The following is a 20,289-nucleotide window of genomic DNA, read 5'->3' as shown; positions in this document are numbered from 1 at the left end:
CACCAAACCTTCAGCCTGGAAATGCTGATTATCTGTATGTCACTAAACAATTATCCAGATAGCATTCAGTGTGTCATTCTCAGCAGCAGTCAGCATCATTCCTTGGTTTTCTCGGATCAGTATAGCTTCTCGTTCTGTGCTGAAAATGACTTTCTGCTCTTAACAACTATCTTTCTACTCAGAGCTCTTCCTTTTTCCTTAGTGATACCAGCAGGAAACACGTTTATGATGGCAGATATATATATATGAATAATAGACCATCAGCTTTCTAAATTTCAACTTGTTTTCTACTTTTCATATTAAAAAAAAAAAACTAAAATATTTTGAGAAGGCCTGTCACTTTCTGAGAAGCTCTGTTAAAAAATATTTTTCAGTTCCTTTCTTTTCTCCCTGCCAGTATTCTCCACTCAGGAAAAAAAATATATTTCCCTGTGAAAACTTATTCAGGCTCCTGAGCTAGCAAAGGGAGAAGAACCTAAGATGTTGTGGCCATCACGGCGGACCCAAAGCTGTTAGCAGAGGTTGCGGTTTCGCTAGCCCAGAGCTTTGCTGCATGGAGGCTTCAGCTGCACTGAGACGAGCTGCTGCTTTAGAGACAAGCTTCCAGAGGCTAAACAGCAAGTCTGTTGCAATAACTCTGTTGATCAAATAAAATTTCTGTTCGTAATGCAGAGCCAAAAACAGTTTTTGATTGCAGCCTTGAGGGGTATTTCTTGGCTCGTGCTCAATGTTTTAAGCAATGTGCAGCTCTACAAGTCATTACCAATGTTTAAGATCTCTTCCTTCTTATTATTATCCTCAGAGATGTGGAATGAAGACTATTTACCTTCCCCTCATAGTTCATTAAGATTATTAAACCATAAGAATGAGGACATGTGCATGAGAGTTGGATATATCAGGCCTTTTCTGGCTCTGTCAACATTATTTCCCCTAAAAAGAGAGTATATTTAGAAATATGGCCGAGTTTTCCTTTTATCATTTTATTCTTGTAACTATGTTTGTATACAAAGATTTCACAATGCCATGTTATATATGCGGTGTTTGCTGAAGCAGTAATACACGGTTTCTCATTACCACGTTACCAAGACACTCAAACAAGTCCCTTCATTAATAATCCGTTGCCTTATACCTTCAGAATCCACGGTCTGATCTCACCTCTGCTTGCTATCTCATCTGCCCTCCCCCCTGCGTTAGATATGAAGCTATTTTAATTTTCCCACCTGCCCCCCATGCCCTACCAGCTCCTTTAAAATGGGTCCTAATACCCCAGTGCAGCAAGGAGCTGCTGAGACCCCAGAGAGATGGGATGGTATAGGCACTGCAGTGGCATACAGAGGTACTAAAGAGGTTAGGAAGGGGAGTATATTTGCATTAACACTGGATTACACGGCAGCAAAAAGGCCAAAGCTTGTTGAGCCAGGCCTTGACCAATCTGGCTACAGTGATTGTGGCTCCAGGCAGCTCAGGCTTTGCAGACCATGTTCACTTGATGCAGTGTAGGTACGTCTTGAAGTCCTTCGTGGCTTTCTAGTTAAACCAAATATTAATAAGACATCTACATAGCCTGTGTGCGCTGTCATGCTATACAATTTTTCTCCTGAAAAGCAAGATTTTGTCTACTCTGAAGAATGTGCTTATTTGCCAGACACACCAGTTTGTACCTTCTCCCCATTCTACATGTCTTTTATCCTTCGCCAGAGAGCAGCCTTCCAGTACCTAAAAGGGGTACTGCAAGAAAGCTGGAGAGGGACTTTCTGGAGGGGCATATAGTGATAGGACAAGGGATAACAGTCATAAACTAAAAGAGGGTGGATTTAGACTCAGTTTAAGAAAGAAAATCTTCCCTCAGAGGGTGGTGAGGCCCTGGCACAGGCTGCCCAGAGGAGCTGTGGATGCCCCATCCCTGGAGGTGCTCAAGGCCAGGCTGGATGGGGCTTTGGGCAACCTGGTGTGGTGGGAGGTGTCCCTGCCCATGGCAGGGGGTTGGAATTAGACGATCTTTCAGGTCCTTTCCAACCCAAATTCTTCTGTGATTCTGTGCTTCCCTGATTGCCTGCTTCTAGATCATTGTGACACTACATGGGAGCCTGCAGGACCAGGGATCGTCTCATGACTTGCTCATGCAGCACCTACGAAAATGAGGTTTTAATCTAGACACGTATCCCTAGTGCATACTATGTAATAAATTGGTGAATGAAAATGGATAAACCATGAACACAGCTCATTATGGAAATAATACCTAATATGGGAACAATTCCTAACTCCTCAAGATTCCAGTACTCCTTTCTGCTTTGCTCTAAGCATTTGAAAACATGCTCGCTGCAAGATGGTTTGTGTTAGAAATGATGACATTTGCTTAATTAAATTTCAGAAATATCGAAGTGGCAGCCCTACTGCGCCGGAGTCAAGAACATTTGCTTCCATATTTTATGGGGCTTACACTATGTTGCTAATTGGTGGCTAGTAAGTTTTCAGTTAATATACTCAACATCACATTGCTGATGGCAAATAAAATTTAATTCTTCATTTGAGAACACTTATCAGCACAAATACACTGTTATATCCTAGTTATGCTATGCTAGTGAAAGAGAAAACAGCATTAACTAATAGTTCTGTGGAAATATGGATGGCTTAATAACAACATATTTTGTTTTAGTGATTCTACTAACTAGGTTAATGTTGAAATATTATAATTTTCACCATTCCAGGGCACAGGAGTCAACGCTTATAACCAGGATCGTGCTGCATTGGACTCTGAACAAGGAACAAAACATGCATGCTCCAAGGAGTTTTGACTGTAAGAAATAACGGGCGGATATAGGCAGGCAGTGGTACTAGAAGCAGGTAGAGCCAAATGTAATATTTATATGCTCACTCGAGCTTTTCCTAGTAGCATTTGCATTCTGACCTATCCACTGCTTTTAAAAACAATATCCAAGGTCTTCTCTGTAGGTAGGTCACGACTGAGTTGCCTTTTAAGCAGTAGCAGATGTTCAGATACCGCTAAGACCATGTAAAGCTGCATGTACATATAAAATGTTGTCAGTTCCCAGCAGTGCATCCTAAAAGCGTGCATGCAACCCAGTCCATGTAGAAGCTGTCCCCAGCTCTTTCTCTGGTCACCCTGCCAGATGAAAATGCAGTACATGCAGGTATTGTGGCCGCTCCGTGTCATCCTTCTCCTGCTGAGCTCTAGTTTGGGGTGACAAGAGTAGCACAGGCACCCAGACTGCTGGGATGCTCTCGGGAAGCCCTGAAGCAACACTTTTGTGACAAGGTCTTCCCTTTGAGGTTTGAATCTGGCCTAGAGGGCACCTCGGAGCCCTGGGAGGCATATTGAGGGCAATACTGGGGCAGCATGTATGTGTGCTTTCAATTCAATACGGAAAAGTAAAGCTTTTGGTCAAGGAAACAGCAATTAGTGGGCAAATACTTAAAACTGGAGAGGACAGATAGGCAAGTAACCCAGATGCATAAAACCAGACAAAGCAAGTTGTGCATAAACGGTCTATGTAACTGTTTATAAAGTCCAAAAGAAAGAGAAAATACAAAATATATTTTTTTCCTGCCTGAAAACAGAGGACACAGGCACTATTTTTTGTCCTTTCCATCAGTGTTGTGTAGTCTACTGCTGGTGGTGACACGGCCTGTGCCTGTGGTGCTTTGGGGTGTAGGGCTCCTCACATTATACAAGCACTTCCAGCAGCCATCTAGCCATTTCTGCAGTCTCTGTCAGGTGCATCAGGAGAAGCGTAACAACCACAGGCACCCGCTCATTTGCCTTCTTTCTCTTCTGCCCTTCTCCCTGTATCAAAAGCGCCGACTCCTCCACTGCCCTGGAGCAGTCAGTCATTAACAAACTCGCTCCTGCCAGGGTGCTTCTCAAGCCAGTGCAGTCAAAGATATTTCTGGGAAAGAGAGAAAACAAGTTGGATTTTCAGCTGCTGCAGAAAAGGAAAGAATAACCATTAAAAAATATATATTTTTTTCTTTTTACTCACAAGGGGTAGCACTGTAGGGCTGTAGCACTGCAGATGGATGGCTTGTCAGAAGCTTTGGCCAGTGTTGTCGTGGTGAGTTTACACTGCACGTAGGTTCTCCTTGGCTTGGCAGGGGACATCTAGAGGATGCAAGGAGCTAGCAAACTTTACAAATTTTGGAGCGTGGAGTTGCTAATCTCTGGCTAAGGATACCCAAGGGCCGGAGAGAGCAATTGTTTCAGACAGCCAGAGGATGCTTCATGGTCCCACTGTTAGCAGAAAGGGAGGTTGCTGAAGTGCCTGTGGAGTGGTGTGCATGGGTACGCTGTGGTGGAAGCAGCGATCCCTACAGCCAGGAACCTCACACGAACAGAAGCTGCTCCAAGGAGGCAAGGTCTGGGTTAGCTGACGACAAGCAGAAATACCTGACACTGCAGCAATTGCCTCCTGCCCTGGGATCTCTCTTCTTTGACCATTTACCTCTGAGTGAAGGAACTAGACTGTCAACACTCATGGCCAGACCGTGTTCACAGGACTGCCAGACACGTTTCCCAGGCAGAGGGGGTGTCGGAGGAGAGCACAACATGCTGCTTCTGGCTGTGGAAGGGGGAAGCAACATGCAGGAGGGGCTCAGATTTCTTAACCTTTACTGTTAGTTTCTTGGCAGCCATCAGCTTAATAAACCAGCAGAGGAAACCTTGCTTGCTTTTTTTTTTTTCCCCTCTATGCATGGATAATGACACCCATTTTAAATTACCCTCCTTAGAAAGGTAAAGGAGTATGCCAAGAAAAAAAAAAAAAAAGAAAAAAAAGAAAAAAAACACGTGGTGGAAGAGCAGGAGCTGATGAACACAGCACTCAGTAGAGTGGCTTTGCCTTGCCTTGCTACCCCTGATTCAGTGGAATCAACTTCAACTTTGTCTTTCCAGGTTTCAAAGGCAGCTTTTATGAGCTCCCAAGTTTCCCAAGGATAGTGTAAGGCCAGCAGAGTCTTCATCTTACTTCTCACTTGTGTCCTGATGTCCTCCTCAGCGTGGAGCTCAGAGATGCTATTTTGGGGATTCCATCATGTACTTTGCAGGTACAGTATTAGGATGGGATGGGTGATCATCGCCACCCCTTATAGCACATTCCCTCCTAGAGGAGGAACAGAAGAAGTTGGAGAATATTGGTTTTACTGGATGGTGTAGTGATACAACTGCCAAAAGTCCATTGCTTTGACTTGGTGCTGCTTTTCACCCAGCTTGTACCCCTTAGCTTTTGTTACAGGCTGGTTATCACAGAGCTCTGCATAGAGTCATTTCTCCTCTTGAGGTTAGGAGATCCTCTTGTTCTAGATGAAAACATGGGATTTCAGCTAGTGCATGTACACATCTCCTGTGTAACTATGTTTGTCCTGCTGGAGCTCAAACTAACCTTGTGGAGTCCAAAATTGTGGCCACCCTGGCACCATGAAAATGTGGGATCTCCCTCAGAACTGGTACTTCCATTTCTCCAAAATGTTTTCTAAATAGTGTTTCAGGATTTTCAGATCCTTAGCTAGCATAAAAGGATATGGATCCACATAGCTGAACAGCACTCGGCTTCTTCAAACTAGAAAAACCACAAAATCACAGAAATGTTGGTTGGAAGGGACCTCTGACGGTCCCAAGCTTGTTCAGGCTCCCACTCAGCACAGGACTGCCGCACTAGGTCAGGTCAGCCTTGGCCTTGTCTAACCAGGTCTTGGGAGCCACCAAGGATGGAGAGTCCCCCTCTCTGGGAGATGTTTTTCCTAATGTCCAACCCTCCAAGCTCCATCCTGGTTTTGTTGCCCTTCATATCACCATCTGCCACTCGCATGCGGTGTCAGTCTGTGTCACTCGTGTGGCTCCATGAGGCAGGTGGGATTTACGAGAGGCGATCACCCATTCGTCTCCCCATCTTTGGATTAAACCCAACCTTCAGCCTCTGATCCTGGCTTGTGAGGCCTATGCTTCAACCACCTTGATACCCCTCTTCCTCACTCTGAGGGGCCCAGAGGAGCCCAGTGTGTCACCCGTGGCCTCCCTGGCACGAAGCTGAGGGGAATTAATAGCTCCCCTCGCCCTCCTGGTGCGGCCCACCAGGCTCTTTGGCCTAGTTGCGATCCAGCGCACCCTGGGCTCATACAAGGTGTGACCCGCAGTTTGTAGCAACATGAACGGGAGCAGAGGTTTTGTTCACTGCACTTGAGATAGTACAGTGAGCAAGCAGTTTCAAAATCCAATTTCATAGACAGAGAGATTACATTAATCTTCCTTAATAGCTAAACAATTCAGTTTTCAAGATAGGACAAAGCATGGGATATTCTTGACAAAACTGGCGCTTCAAAGCTGCCTACATCAGATTTAAACTCCTAACTCCTAAGCTCCAAACGATAGAACCGATTGTATCTTTTCAGAGAGTAGCACCGAAAACTTGTGTTTAATCTCCCCTTTTTAAAACACGCTGTAGCTGCCTGGGCTTGCCTGTTGGGAAGCAAATGTAGATTGACTTTGCCTTCAAATACCATATGAGGAAACTCACTCAGCCCTCACCAAGTGATCTCTGGGGCCTGTGGAATGATAAAAGCCCAAGTTATCAAAGTATCTGTAAACTGCCTTCTGATTTCTAGCTCGAGCACCTCCCTGAATCTGGACCCTTTGATTTAAGGTGGCTGCTTTCCTTCACCGTGTCTCAACAGGCAGAAAAGGGCATAGCATTAATTCCTGTTGGCTCAGTTGCATTAGCTCAACGCGGTGGAAAAGCCCTCCTCAGCTCCAAAAACGGAGGACTGAATGCGGATCTGCATTACAAACTTCTGTCCGTGTAGTAACTACCTTACAATCTCCAGGGACGTTCCCATACCACCAGAAATATCGGTGTCAAAGTGCTTTCGTTGCTGGCGCTATTCAGATCGGAGAACAAACATCAGCTGTCCTGGAGAAGATGTTGTTTTTTGGGACAGACTTCATGTTTGCAGAGAATTTGCAGGTTTTGTGGTCTAGGCATATCCATTTCAGGCTGTTTTCCAGTGTTTGTGCTGTGATTTAGGGCTCTGACAAATGAGCTCTAGCAAATCATAGCGAGGTGACTGAAGAGGCAACCAGGCCAGCTGTTTATGACTGTTCCGCTGGCAAGGATTTCTGTCCCTGCAGCAGACTTGGCAGAAGGCAACATATGTCCAGGGCAGAGCTGCTCCAAATTGTGTTTTAGCTGAAATCTCCAAGGAGGTGAGATTAGACCATCCAGAAGTCTGTGAACTGGAGATACTGAGATGTCCCTAATGCTCTATGCCCATCAAGGCCAGCATCACTGCCACGCCGTCTGTCCTCACAGCTTCTGTCCCGTGTTTCTGTCCCCTCCATGCACCAGAACTGGCAGTCGGCTGACCCTTTCGGGAGGTGATTCGGGGATTTCAGCCAGCCAAATGAACTCCTCACTCACCTAGCAGGAGAATGTGGGGCTAAAACACCACCAGCTCCTAGCAGCTGAAACAATGGCGATGCCTCTCTCCCGGGCAATGCTACAAGTGTCCTGGTAGAATGGCATCAAGCAACAGCAGGTGATAACATGTTCATCTGCAAACAAATGCTAATCAGAGGCCAGAGGCTTCCCCTCGTGCTCCTGTACAGCCTGCTAGGACCTCTGATGTCAGGGAAATCACCCCTTACCCCTTAGCTGCAATTGCAGCAGGTGGTCTGGCCATCACAGAATCACAGAATCATTAGGTTTGGACAAGACCTCCAAGATCATCTGGTCCAACCAGCCCCCTACCACCAATGTCACCCACTAAACCATGTCCCTAAGCACCACGTCCAACCTTTCCTTGAACACCACCAGGGACGGTGACGCCACCACCTCCCTGGGCAACCCGTCCCAGTGCCTGACTGCTCTTTCTGAGAAGAAATGTCTCCTCATTTCCAACCTGAACCTCCCCTGGCACAACTTGAGGCCACTCCTTCTAGTCCCATCACTAGTTATCTGTGAGAAGAGGCCGACCCCCAGCTCCCCACTCCTTCCTTTCAGGCAGTTGCAGAGAGCAATGAGGTCTACCCTGAGCCTCCTCTTCTCCAGACACAACAACCCCAGTGCCCTCAGCTGCTCCCCAAAGGACTTGTGCTTCAGGCCCTTCACCAGCTCCGTAGCCCTTCTCTGGACATCAACAACCATTAGAGGTCCTCTCCATCCTCGGGTGACCCAGAGGGCAGCTGGCCAGAGCCTGCCCTTGCACCCCGGGCAGCAGCAGACAGGAGCCGCTGCAGCAGCGAGTCAGGACCAGCTCTGATCTGAGCGTTATTCCCAGGCTGAAACACACGAGAGTTTTTCTCTCCAGATCCCACGACTAACATGGAAATAAACTGGGAAAAGGACTGGGCCTTAAATATACAACGAGCTCTTCCCCACCCATTACCACCTAACCGATAAGCTATTCCAGGCTATCTTGTTTATGTTTAAGAGCGTTTAATACCTCTTAGCATTCGTGTTTGCCTTGAAGCTACAGGCAGCTATGTGCTGTAGTGTGCTAAATATTTGTGCAGTAAGTACAAACAGATGTTTGAAGATCTGCTTTGAAGCAAATCTTTGCCCTCTAGATTCTCTCCCAAGACTCTTCAGGAACAGTACACATCGATATATTCAGAGCGAAGCCTTGAAGGGCAGGGAGGGAGGAAATACACAGGAATAGCCAGTAGTGGAGGAGGAACACACACTCACATCTCTACACATAAATCCTCCACAGCAACAGTTTGGACATCAGAGCTTTCATAAACAATTCATTTGCAGGGCCTCATTCCTATAAAGCAATCTCTGCTGTGTGCAGGGCTTCCAGGCTTGTTTTGACTCACTAGCCAGATCCTTGTCACCCTCAAGAGCTATTGCCTGCAACCTAAATAATCTCACTGAAGTCAAAAATCCCAGAGCGAACAGAGAAAGCAAAACCTGGCCGCTTTGCCCCGACGGCTCTTGCTCGCATGTATTGCTTCTGTGGGCTGCTCAAAGGGAGGGAAAGCCTTCCCCAGGCAGACACGAGTGGCATTAAATAATTTGGTTCTCGGTCCCTCTGCAAGATACCCCAAGCGAAGCAGTGGGGAAGGCTGAACAGCCTCTGCCTCGGGCAGCTCCCAGCTCGTGTCAGGATGCAACAGAGAAGCTGAGAGGGGAAAGGTAACGCGGCAGCGCTGAAACCAGCCAGGATTGTGCGGTGGTTGCTGCGTGGGAGGTTGTGCTGAGGACTCTCAAATGACTTTAACCACTGTTTTATGGCTTTGCTTTTGTTTCTCCTTTTCTCACGTTTTCAGGGAGAAGAGGGTGTGTCTGGAGGTTCAGGTGTTAGCCTGGGACTTAGATGAGCTACGGCCAGGTTTCTGCTTTGCCAGCGACTCCCTTGGGCAAGCTGCTCAAATTGCCTCAGCCTTTTGCCCCTTATTCTTGAAGTAAGAATAACGCTTCCATACCCCCAGGGCACAGGAGATTAATACTTCAAAGCCTGGGAGGCATTCAGATATGGCACTGGAGAGAGCCATACGAGGCCCCAAGTAGGTTCACTCTGCGCTGTCTTTTGACTGTGTGCTTTGGACAGCAGAGGGGATCCTTCAGGGCACTTAGAGTAGCTGACTTTCAGATGCAAAGAAATGTTTGACTGGAGCTGTATAGAGCCAACGATTTGCTGTAAGGCTCGCTAATTTGCTCTGTGGGGTGCTTTGACTTCACTCTCCTTTGTTTCACATGTTCTTGTATTTCTTGGTTAAAACGTGAAAATTATTCGTAACTATACCATTCATTTTCTTTTCCTAGTAACCACTCTTTTGTCTTGCCTAATTCTACTTCATCTGAAACTGCTCTTCCTACACTTCCCTTCCCTTCCTCCTCCTCTTCTTCTTCCTCCTCCTCCTTCTCCTCCTCCTCCTGCTGCTCTCCCAAGGGCTCAGGCAGGAGCCACCCATCTCTCAGCTCCCCGCTAGGGCCGAGCAGGCAGCGAGTGGTGCTGCCAGCATCTAGAGACCCTTTGCTGGCAGAGCCCTGGGTATATTGCAACAGAGGGGAATGCTTCCCAGCTCCTGCGTCCCCGCTGCATGTCAGGGTGAGGCCAAGGTGAGTGGTTCTTCCTCTCGTCCCATGCTAGCCATGCGTAGGAAAGGCAGGTGAGTGCTTGGAGAGGAGCTGTGCTGCCTGATGGTGAGGAGCTGGCCTGGCTCATCCACGGACAGGCTTGCTGGAGCGATAATCGGGGAGAGAAAAGGGGGAAAAATAGGAGTGTGGCATCACGGGGATGTAAGCCTGTAAAGGTGCTGTCTCTCCCCTCTCCTTACCTTTGCTCTGTTCTTTTTTTCTAGTTGCCTACTTGCAAAGAAAGGAGGGCTAGCGGCTAAGCTATTACTCAGGAGGCTGTCTTGGTTTGCAGAGAGAGTGTTCTTTGGTTTATATCCCTGAAAGAGACTCCTTGGGGTGGGAGGCAGCAAAGTGCAAAGGCAGGAACAGGAGCAGAGCACCAGAGCTGGCGAGGAGCCCACCCTCATCTGCAGCACGACGCTGTCAGACTGACTCAGCTGTAAGGTGAAGCTGCATCTTCCAGCCGCCTGGGCCGGTCATTTTGTCATCTTGTGCCCCTGTATAAGAGAGCAGCTTTTTCTTCCATTGTAAGGATGAAGCCTGGAACAGCAAAAGCGTCCTGTAAGGGCTGTAGCAATGACCACAAGCATTGGGCCAGGAGTCTTGCAGCTGCTTGCTGTACCTGCCTTTGCTCAGCACCGCCTGCAGTGGCCTGCGTGGGAGAAAGATGCCCTTCTGGGGGACAGCTCCTTGACTTTGCTCTCAGCTGACTTCTTTGAGGTAGCAATGAAATCCATCGTGCTTTGTTTTCCCTTGTCTTCTGGCATCTGCAGCCCCAGTGGTCTTGGGATCGAGGATGAGTTTTTTCATTTTGAAAGGGGACGGGTGTGCTCACCTCTTTATTTGTGGGTTGGGGAAAGAAAACCATGTGCCTGTTTTCATGGATTTGCAGCTGAAACCTTATCAAGGACAGGAGAGCAAACAACTCTCTGTTTCTTTTTCTCTTGTGCAGGTTCCCTTCACAAACAGTGTTTTGCTGGTGTAAAACAGAGAGGAGGAAGGCTCTGTGGTGGTGATCTACTTCTGTGAATCTGCTTCAGACAGCTGTGAACAGCCGAGTAAAAGGTAGGGGAAAAGAGCAACAGCCCCAATCCTCTGAATAAAGGAAAAGAGGGAAGGAACTAAGCAAAATGAATCCTCACATCCAATCTCCTGTTTCACCAGGAGAATGGAAACCTTTCTGAGGGAGCTGATACCTACTGCCAGCGTTAGCCGTTTTGCGCTTTGTTTTGGAAAGAAAAGCCAAGCTGTACTAGGAATTATCACCTGCTCAATCTCAAGTTGAAACAAATAAATAGTACTGTTTTCTTTCCCTTGATTTCCTGCTTGGTGCCAGTTTTTCTGGGCCAAGAAAAGTCTTTTCTTTTGTGAGAAGCTCTGCGAGTGGCTGTGTCTGGGGAGGCAGCTTCCTCCCCTGCCCACCTCCACAGCGACTAGCGAAGCAAGGCAAAGATCCCTCAGCCAGCAGGCCCAGATCCCAACAGGTTGTCCCTCCGGCTCTGCCTTCAGAGGGCCAAATGCTCTCTGGCATGTGCTGTGCTAATGCCTCAAGGCTTGGCCACGAGACCAGCAAGTTTGGCTCATTTCTATGCCATAACTGCTAGCCCAGTACACACGGTATTTTTTTGTGATGCTCCAGCTTCCTCCCAGGCTGGTGCCAGCAATTTGGTCCTGTTTGATAAACCATCATTCAGCCGTGGCATGGAGCTGTGGTCCTAATGGCCTGTGTTAATTAAAAATCTAATGGCCCTTTCTCGGGAGAAAGTTCGTTAGTTCCAGTGTTTTCCTAAGGTAATTATATCGAGCCAGCCTATCGCCCTCCCCCGCAGTTTCGCTTATTGCTCGCTTTCTCTAAGCTCCTGCACGCCACATGCAAACTGCATTGGTGTGTCGTGTTCCACCCCATCACCTCAAACCGGGCTGCACACTTGGTTCAGAGCATGGGAAAGGTCTGTAGGAGAGAGATGCCCCGTCTTTACTGGGATGGTGTGCACCGTTTGCAGCTCCAATTGTGCTGCCCCGCAGCGCCAAATTGCGAATGAGAAACTCTTTGACGCTTCATCTCCCCTGCATTCCGAAATAGCAAGAGATAAACAGGAAAAAGGGGAGACACGTTCTGCTTTATATTGTTCGGCTCTCCAGTCAGCTCCGTCTCTGATATTAATAACTTCCTGTTTTGTTTTAAGTCTTCTGACAAGCGAGGAGCCTTCATTTCAGCCTGAGCTTAGGCAACTGAATGACTAGCGTGCTTCCAGGCTCTGGGGTACAAATTCCAGTTTTCTGCTTACCTCTAGGCCAAAATTTTAGAGCTGGAAGTCAAACCGATGAAAATTGGGTGCTTAAATCAGCAATTAGTTGCCAGAGCACTAATGACCTGACTTTCACAATGGTTGAACACCTGCAGACCCTGTAGTAGAAGTCATGGGACTCAAGAGAGCAGGATCTGCAGAAATCAGACTGGTTTTGTGTAGGAGCTCAAACAAGGATCCAAATTTAAAACTCCGGAGTTCTGCTCATATCGAAGGATGTGCTCAGAAATAAGAAACAGAAAAGAGGATCTAGAAAAAATGTGGAGAAAGGTGCATTTGTGTAATATCACTTTTGTAAGATGCTTGTGAAATGTTCTGCACGTTGCATTGAGTCATTTTTCACATATGCTTAAATTAGTAAGACTCTTTCTTTTCCAGGTCTCCAATAACTTCCCCTGTGAACTGAACCATTTCCTTTGGATAGCATGCTGGAGAAGTACAGTCCCTCTGCATGCTTACTTCATGTGTACTGCCCACGGCTACTGCTCTGCCTAACTGGGAACCATCTCCCGATCGTGGTGTGTGACAGTTCAGCTTGGACTTACCAATTCTACGAGGGTTAAAAATTAAACCAGCTAATCAAGATCTGAAGCAGCACTGGATTTAAGAGACTAGCAAGTGGTCCAGCCTTGAGTTAATTCATTATAAATATCTCTAGAAGAGCTTGTCAAAAGGAAACATGAAGCAGCTGGAAAGAGACATCCTTACAGTGAATGCCAAAGTCATTTGCATCCAGCGGACTGGGAGACTCAAGGCTTTGGACAGACGATGTGGGTGAAAGAAATAAAAATCTGAATACAGAGGAGAAAGCACCAGTTCCCACTGAGTGATTACAGAGGAAACAATCTTACCACTATAGGGACCTAATTAGAGACTCAGTCTCACAACAGTCAAATAACTCCTCCAGGACAGTGAGAAACCCAAACTAGCTACAACGGTCTGTTCAGGCCTGCAGAGTTTGGAAGCTCTGCCGCATCGGAGGTATGCTGAAATGCCAGATTTAAGTAGAAGAGGTAATTTCCAGCGTTCTTGAATCCCATAGTGTGTTCAGTGCCCTCTTAGGGTAAGGGGAGCAAACTCATCGCCTGCATACATGGTCTGATCTACAGAGTGCAGCCCTGGGCTCCCACTGGCTTGCACTGCAGCCTCCTGAAGGAATTGCTTCCGGTACATGTATTCCCCTGCAAATATAATAATTAATTATCAACATTAACAAGTAAGATTTTCACATTTCTGTGCCTGATGTACAAATGTCTCAGGTAGTCTCTGAAGCGTCTTCTGCAGCTGGGGTGTGGATCCTCAGCCCTCACTCAAGACATCAGGTTTTTATAAGCAGCGGTGAGGCTTTGCTGGATTTTAATTTAATTAATTAATTTAGCTGGCGTCACCATCAAAGGCCCTTTTTATGCGCCCCCATCCCTGCGGAGTGGCTCTGTACAGGAGCTGCTTCAGGGGAGCTCAGGGATCTCTCCATGCTGCCGCAGGCGGCCCCGTCTGATCTCCGTGCCCCCAGGGGAGCTGGAAGGAGCAGGGCTGTCCGGGGGCATCGCGTATGGGGCAGTGGTTTCAGGTCTCCTCCGGAGCCGGGAGATGGTGCAACCTGCCCACAGAGCTCTCAGCACTGCTGACATTGGACAAGGGCATTTCCATAACCAGGATAAATAAACAGATGCCTTTTTTTGCTCTAGGGAGATTATTTCTTCTGTGCCACTAGCCCGAGACTGTTTGCTTGGCTTAGCCCGTATTTTTACCATATGCAACAAGCCTTAACCACTTCATTTGAGGCTGTTATTCATTTGCAGCCAATATGAAACATTTCTGGTGTTTCTTTTTCTTTTTTTCTGGCTCTTGCACGTTGCTAATCTCTCCCCTTCTCTACATACGCTCTCTTCTCTAACATTTCAGGTCTCCTCTCCTGTAATATTTTAAATCCTTTATTGCCTGATGCTGCAGATGGAGTATTAGTTACCTTCCATCACCAGTCTGGCCGCGAGGACTTCCTTTGCTTGACAGGTTGATTACTTTGTCAAGGTGAATGTTAAGTCGAGCCTGTCTGGAGCACCTCCGTGTGTTTGCTGCCAGGCTCCAGTTGCAAGCTGGTTTCTTACCAGACATGCTGCTTCACCAGACACAGAATAAAATTAGGAGTAAAACTGGGATTTTGAGAGGCTTTTCTCCCCAGCTCCTTCCAAGGTTGACGTTGCTCCAGTTTATACCAATGGGGTTTGGATGGCTCTCTAAATACAATAAGCTAATATATGGAAAGCAAACCCAACTGATGAAATCCCATTGATAAAAGAGATTCCCAATCCCAGCAACGGCTCAGCAAAGCCCACAGGTAGCAATTAGGAGTTAATAAAAATTGTATCAATTAAAACTAGAAAAGCTAATCAAGGTGGGAAAGAAACTTTCTCTCCGTCGCATAGGGCTTGGTGTCCTGGATAGCTCCCCTTACCAAATGCGGTGCACAGGGCTGGACCCAGTTATCTCCCTGCTCGCCAAATGGGCTACACACCGCACCAAACCTTGCCTCCGTGTGCCAGGCACGTGCTGCCCGGTTCTCCACAGACCCTCATTTTGTTCTCATGTTCTGCTTGACCCCTGAACACCACAAATCAGTGGGAGTTTGTCCTTCATAGGTGGTTTTCCCTCATCTTTAGTAACACCTAAAAGAGGGTAGCTGTAGCATTACCAGTGCTTTCAGGTGGCCCGGTGGATGTCACCAAGAAAAAACAATAAAAAAAAAACAAGTAAATTAAATGCATTTCCTTGCAGTTCCTGAGGGAGAGCAGGTTTGTGAGCTGCAAGCCAGGTCAAGAGGATTGGATCTTCCACGGAGGAATTGTTGACATTGGCCCAAAAATGTCATTGGTAAGGTAAGGAAAAGCATCCAAATCTCTCTTAATTGTTCTTAGTTGATACTTTATAGGAAGTGGCATCCAGAACACTTAAGAAATTGGGAAATAACAGTAAATAACACAAAGAAAACGGGGGAGGTGCTTTCTGTGAAGGTAAGGAAACCGAGTCACGGTGCTGAGTGCTCCAGGAAAGTCCCAGTAACTGCCGGAGCCACCCATCACCTGTGACCAGAGTGCAAACAACTCCTTGCTGCTACTGCAGAGATAGTGTCGCAACTTCTTGGGCAAGATACAAAAATAAAAGAGAAGGTTGGCCGGCGTTATTATCTGGTGGTAGGGGAGCGTTTATTTCTCTAACCACATGTGGCTGTGCCTGACCAATTTGGACATCAGAGCAGGCAGTTCCGAGGAAAGCTGCATAGGCTTGGTTTTCAAAGGGACCCGTTTCCAGTATGTGCAAACTTCATTTCTCCTAGATAGGAGAAATCCTTGCTTGTACTTTTAGGAATTCATTTCTGGCATATTGTAGCAGAAATTGTAAACAAAGTCACAGTGGACTGGTAAGATGAACCTAGGGAGCACAGCATCTACAGCCAAAGCAGCACTGCAGCCAGCACAGCCCCTGGTGCAGAGCGAGTGCCAAGGGCAGGCATCGGGCTGCTGTTCTCCCTCGCAGACGTGGTCCTGGGGTTGTTCTCCTCAGTGGGTCCCGTATTGAGGCCTTAGTGAAGAGGAGAGATGGAGCTGTTCTTGTGTCCCACCATACCTGACAAGGCAGGGGTGCGTTGCGTTCCCTATATATTGAGCTAGCTCAGACCAGCCTTGTACAATCACGGAATCATTAGGGTTGGACGAGACCTCCAAGATCATCTGGTCCAACCATCACCCTGCTACCAATGTCACCCACTAAGATGAGAAGAAGAGCAATACACAGCCACTTTTCGTTTTCCCCATTGATGTTAGTGTGAGAGAAGAAAAGCACCTTTTCCTGCCTGGGTCCATGCATCCCTTCTTCCCCCTGGGTGGAGAAGGATGGGGCCTCTTCTCTTCCCATCTATGAGGGAAGTGCTGAGTGCTGGTGTGAGCGATGGGCGAGAAGCTCTCAGTGCAGACCTCGTTCTCCCCATGGAGCACCTCTGCCCTGGGCAGGTGTGCTGGGGTCCCATCTTGGGCTTCTCCTTGTCCCGTAGCTCACAGCCCTGCCATTTTCCACCCTTGGAAATGCCGAGGTGGGGGAGCAGGCTCCCAAGGGTCCGGAGGAGCAAGGGGTGTCCATCAGGGCATCTCCTAGCAGGAGGTGAGGAGAGCATCTCTGCCACGGGGGCTGCAGCACCTGCACAAACCCTCCACAGCGAGCAGCACGGCTGCGTTTCCCTGTCACTTGTCACCTGAAAACTGTTTCCTTGTGCTTCCCTCCAGGCCCTGGGCCAGGAGGGCTGGCGCTGGGGACACCTCCTCCTGGTGCTCAGCCAAGGACCGCAGCAGTGTCCTCCCGTGGAGGGCTGTGGCCACCGGGGCTGGGCGTGCAGCATCCGTCCCTCCCCCGGGGACCGACTTTTGCTGGGCGATGCAAGGTAACCTCGCCACTGAGAACAGCCGGGACGGCGGCCAACCAAGATTAATGGCATCATTAACGTCCCCAGTTTATTTATAGGTTTAAAAACATCTCGGACCTGCAAACTGAGCAGCGTTACGCTGTGCAACGCAGGGACTCGCAGGTCTCCTGCTTCTGTCCCGTTCCTGTCGTTTCACCCTGATTGCTGAGACTGCAAAAACCCCGTGGCAGGGACAGGCTCTCATTGCAAACCTACACTAAAAACCTTTTCAACCAGGGGGATGCACACTGATTTTTTTCTTCCATGAATGCTATGTTTGTCCAGTCTCCTTTTTCCACCTAACTCTTTCTGTGACCCCTATTTGGGAAAATTCTCTTTTTGAAGAATTCCTGAGGCCCAGGCTGGGCAGTCATCACTGGAATTAGAGATTTTCTGCCTCGGTTTCTAAGCTGCAAGCTCTGTGGGAGGAGGATTGAAAGTCTCGTAGCTGCGGAGAGCACCTAGATTGTGTGGGGCCCCAGTGAAACACGCAGATGTAATTAATGACCGTGGAGGTCTTCCCACAGGTGCCGAGAGCCAGAAGAGCCAGCTCAGCTCTCAGGTCCTTGAGGAAACACGCAGGGCTGTCAAGAAAAGAAAAAGCACCCCAAGGATTTTGGCCCCGGAGTGGGAGTTTTCAGCACATGGCCTGCCTCCAGGAGCTCAAGAGAAGGTGGGTTAGAGAGGAGGCTTCTTGTCAGCAGGCAGGAACCCAAGGGATCTGCTGTGCCACCAGCAGAGCTGCAGGGGCTCGCGGGGTGGGATGAGAATGTGCAAATGTCAGGAGGGACCCCTGACCTCCAGAAACACCAGTAACCGGTGTGTCACCTCGTGAAGACATGGTTTTGGAGGGCAACCACCCTTCACCCTACTGTTTGTGATGTATTCATCTGAGTTATACTCCTGTGTCAGACTCTCCTTGGCCCTCTGTCTTCTGTGGGGTAAAATAAAGAACTGGCAGAGAACTGCTCAAGCCAATTTGTCTGTTTCTTTGGGAAACGAGACCATGTCAGGGGTGAGTAAAGGAGTCCAAGGTACAAGAAGGGGCTGAAGGAGGATTTCTCTGCCATGAGCACGGCAGATGAAGCCACAACCCTAGGATCATCTCACCACCAGTATCTGGTGGGCTCAAAGCATCTCAGCACCTTACTTTCCCCTTCCCCTCTTTCCCTCTTGGGTTCTGGGCTCCAGGTCCTCTCCATCCCTACCTGGACAGGACCCAGCTCTCTGCTGTGACAGGGAAGTTAGTGCTGGCTCTGCGCCTCAGTTTCCCTGTCTGACCATGACACTCAACGAGTTTTGCACAGTCCTTTGAAGGACAAAAGCATAATTATTTCAGTCATCAAAAGACCATGACTGGGAGAGTGTTTATTTCCTTGTCTGATATCCGTGAGATCCCATATAATATAAAAGGCTTCAAGGAAATGCAGGTCATATGCAGCATCTGAGATAAAAGGGGAAAAAAGGTAACATTTTAACTGTGCTCCATTTATCCCAGGAAAGAGACACCTCTCACATAGTTGTTTCTCATCTAAATTCCTGAACATCTAACTCATGTTAGCTTAGAGGAGTGAGTCTCATGGTGTAAGAGGCCATCTACATCTCTCTCAGACTGATTATATGCTTTGAAATGTGAATATAAAAGGTGCAAGGTGTGTTTTTTTTTTAACATCTAAGCCACAGAGGGACAGCTGTCTCCCAGACTTCAGTGCTAAATGGCTTCTGTGCAATTGCTCACCTCTGATACAGAAAGCAAGAGCTGGGATTTTTTTTTTTTTTCCTGTTTCACTAGGCTACACCCTGTTGTAACCATATTTAACCTTTCTTTTTCTAGCTGCCAACACTGGGTGGCACTAGGTAACTCCTTCTGACATTATACAAAATTGACTCTCAAACTTGAATCACACTAACTTGGCTCCACTCTGTCCTGACAGCAAATGGTTTTGTTTGAGAAACTTAGGATCATATGGCATGATGCAGTAGACACATCTGACTCACATGGCACATTTTGTACTTCCTTAGTTTGTTAGACTGCTAAAGCACTCCTGAAACTCTGGCATCGCAGGTTTGGTAAAGACTCAATGTGCTCTTGGGCTTTAAAGCCAAGTTTCTTACTTACTGAGGTACAAATGGCTGGAATACTTTAAAATAACTGTGCTGTACGCTGGGGATTTAAACAAATTTCAGAGAATCACAGAATAGTTGAGGTTGAAAGGTACCTCTGGAAAGCATCTAATCCAAGACCCCTGCTCAAGCAGGGTCAGCCAGAGCAGGCCGTCCAGAACCGTGTCCAGTCAGGTTTTGAGTACCTCCAGGGATAGAGACTCCACAACCTCTCTGGGGAGCATCCTGAGTGTTCAACCACCTTCAGTGTAAAAGAGTATTTCAGTTGGCCTATTGCCTCTTGTCCTGAGCTGGGTACCACTTAGAAGAGTTTGGCCCTGTCTTCTTTACTCTACCCCAACATCAGGTACTTTAACACATTGATGTGGACACTCTGATAAGATCCTGAGCCTTCTCTTCGCCAAGGTCAACAGCCCCAGCGCTCTCAGCCTCTCCTCCTACATCAACTGCCCCAATCCCTGGATCATCCTCATGGCCCTTCAAGGGGCTCACTCTGGTATGTCAAAGTCTCTCTTGTTGTGGGGAGCTCAGACCTGGACACAGCACCCCATATGTTTCTCACCAATGCTGAGCAGACGGGAAGGATCGCTTCCCTTGATCTTCTAGTGATACTATTCTTAATGCAGCACAAAAAGCCATTGGCCTTCTTCACCACGAGGGCACGTTGCTGGTTTGTGGTCAACTTGGTGTCCACCAGGAGCCCCAGGTCCTTCTCTAGAAAGCTGCTTGTCAGTCAGCTCCCAGTGTGCATGGGTGTGTGGGGTCATTGCTCTCCAGGGGCAGGATTTGGCATTTCCCTCTGTTGAATTTGATGAGATTCCTGGCATAGAATCGTAGAAACATTTAGGTTGGAAAAGACCTTCAAGATCATCTGCTCCAACCAGCCCATTCCTTGAGCCAGTTGAGGTCTTACTGAATGGCACCACAACCAACTGGCACATAACTGCTCCTTCCCATTTTGTCTCCTCTGCAAATGTACCGAGGGCACACTCTGTCCCACCATCCAGGTCATTAATGAAGTTAAACAATACTGGACACAGCATTCACCCCATGGTACTCCACTAGTGCCTGGCCTCCAGCCGGACTTCATGCACCTGGTAACGATCCTTTCGGGCTGGCAGTTCAGCCAATTTTCTATCAACGTCACTGTCTATATATCTACCCTGTACTTCACCAACTTGTCTGTGACGATGTCATGGAAGGCAATGTTGAAAACCATGCTAAAGTGGAGGCATACGACATCCACTGCTCTTCCTTCATCCACCAAGACATTCATCCCATCATAGCTGTCTGTCTGGTTGGTTGAGTATGC

The 20,289-nt window shown here is 47.8% G+C and overlaps 1 protein-coding gene across 5 annotated transcripts in view; it reads left to right on the top strand.

Annotated features, from left to right (window-relative positions):
* The window catches only part of LOC310892755 (uncharacterized protein), a 55,538-nt gene extending 37,367 nt beyond the window's left edge, over positions 1-18,171 (top strand). The window contains exons 7-12 of one of the 5 annotated variants that reach the window (XR_014578378.1): positions 2,709-2,797; positions 4,910-5,061; positions 11,044-11,156; positions 12,779-13,567; positions 15,176-15,276; positions 17,381-18,171. The gene's annotated coding sequence lies outside the window, so the exon portion shown is untranslated. The other 4 variants (XR_014578379.1, XR_014578380.1, XR_014578381.1 and 1 more) reach the window with 4 other exon arrangements.
* The last annotated feature ends 2,118 nt before the right edge of the window (positions 18,172-20,289 follow it).

The sequence above is a fragment of the Anser anser genome, assembly GCF_964211835.1.
Source record: "Anser anser genome assembly, chromosome: 1".
In the NCBI taxonomy this organism is placed as follows: domain Eukaryota; kingdom Metazoa; phylum Chordata; class Aves; order Anseriformes; family Anatidae; genus Anser; species Anser anser.
This window is presented reverse-complemented; position numbering and strand designations above follow the sequence as displayed.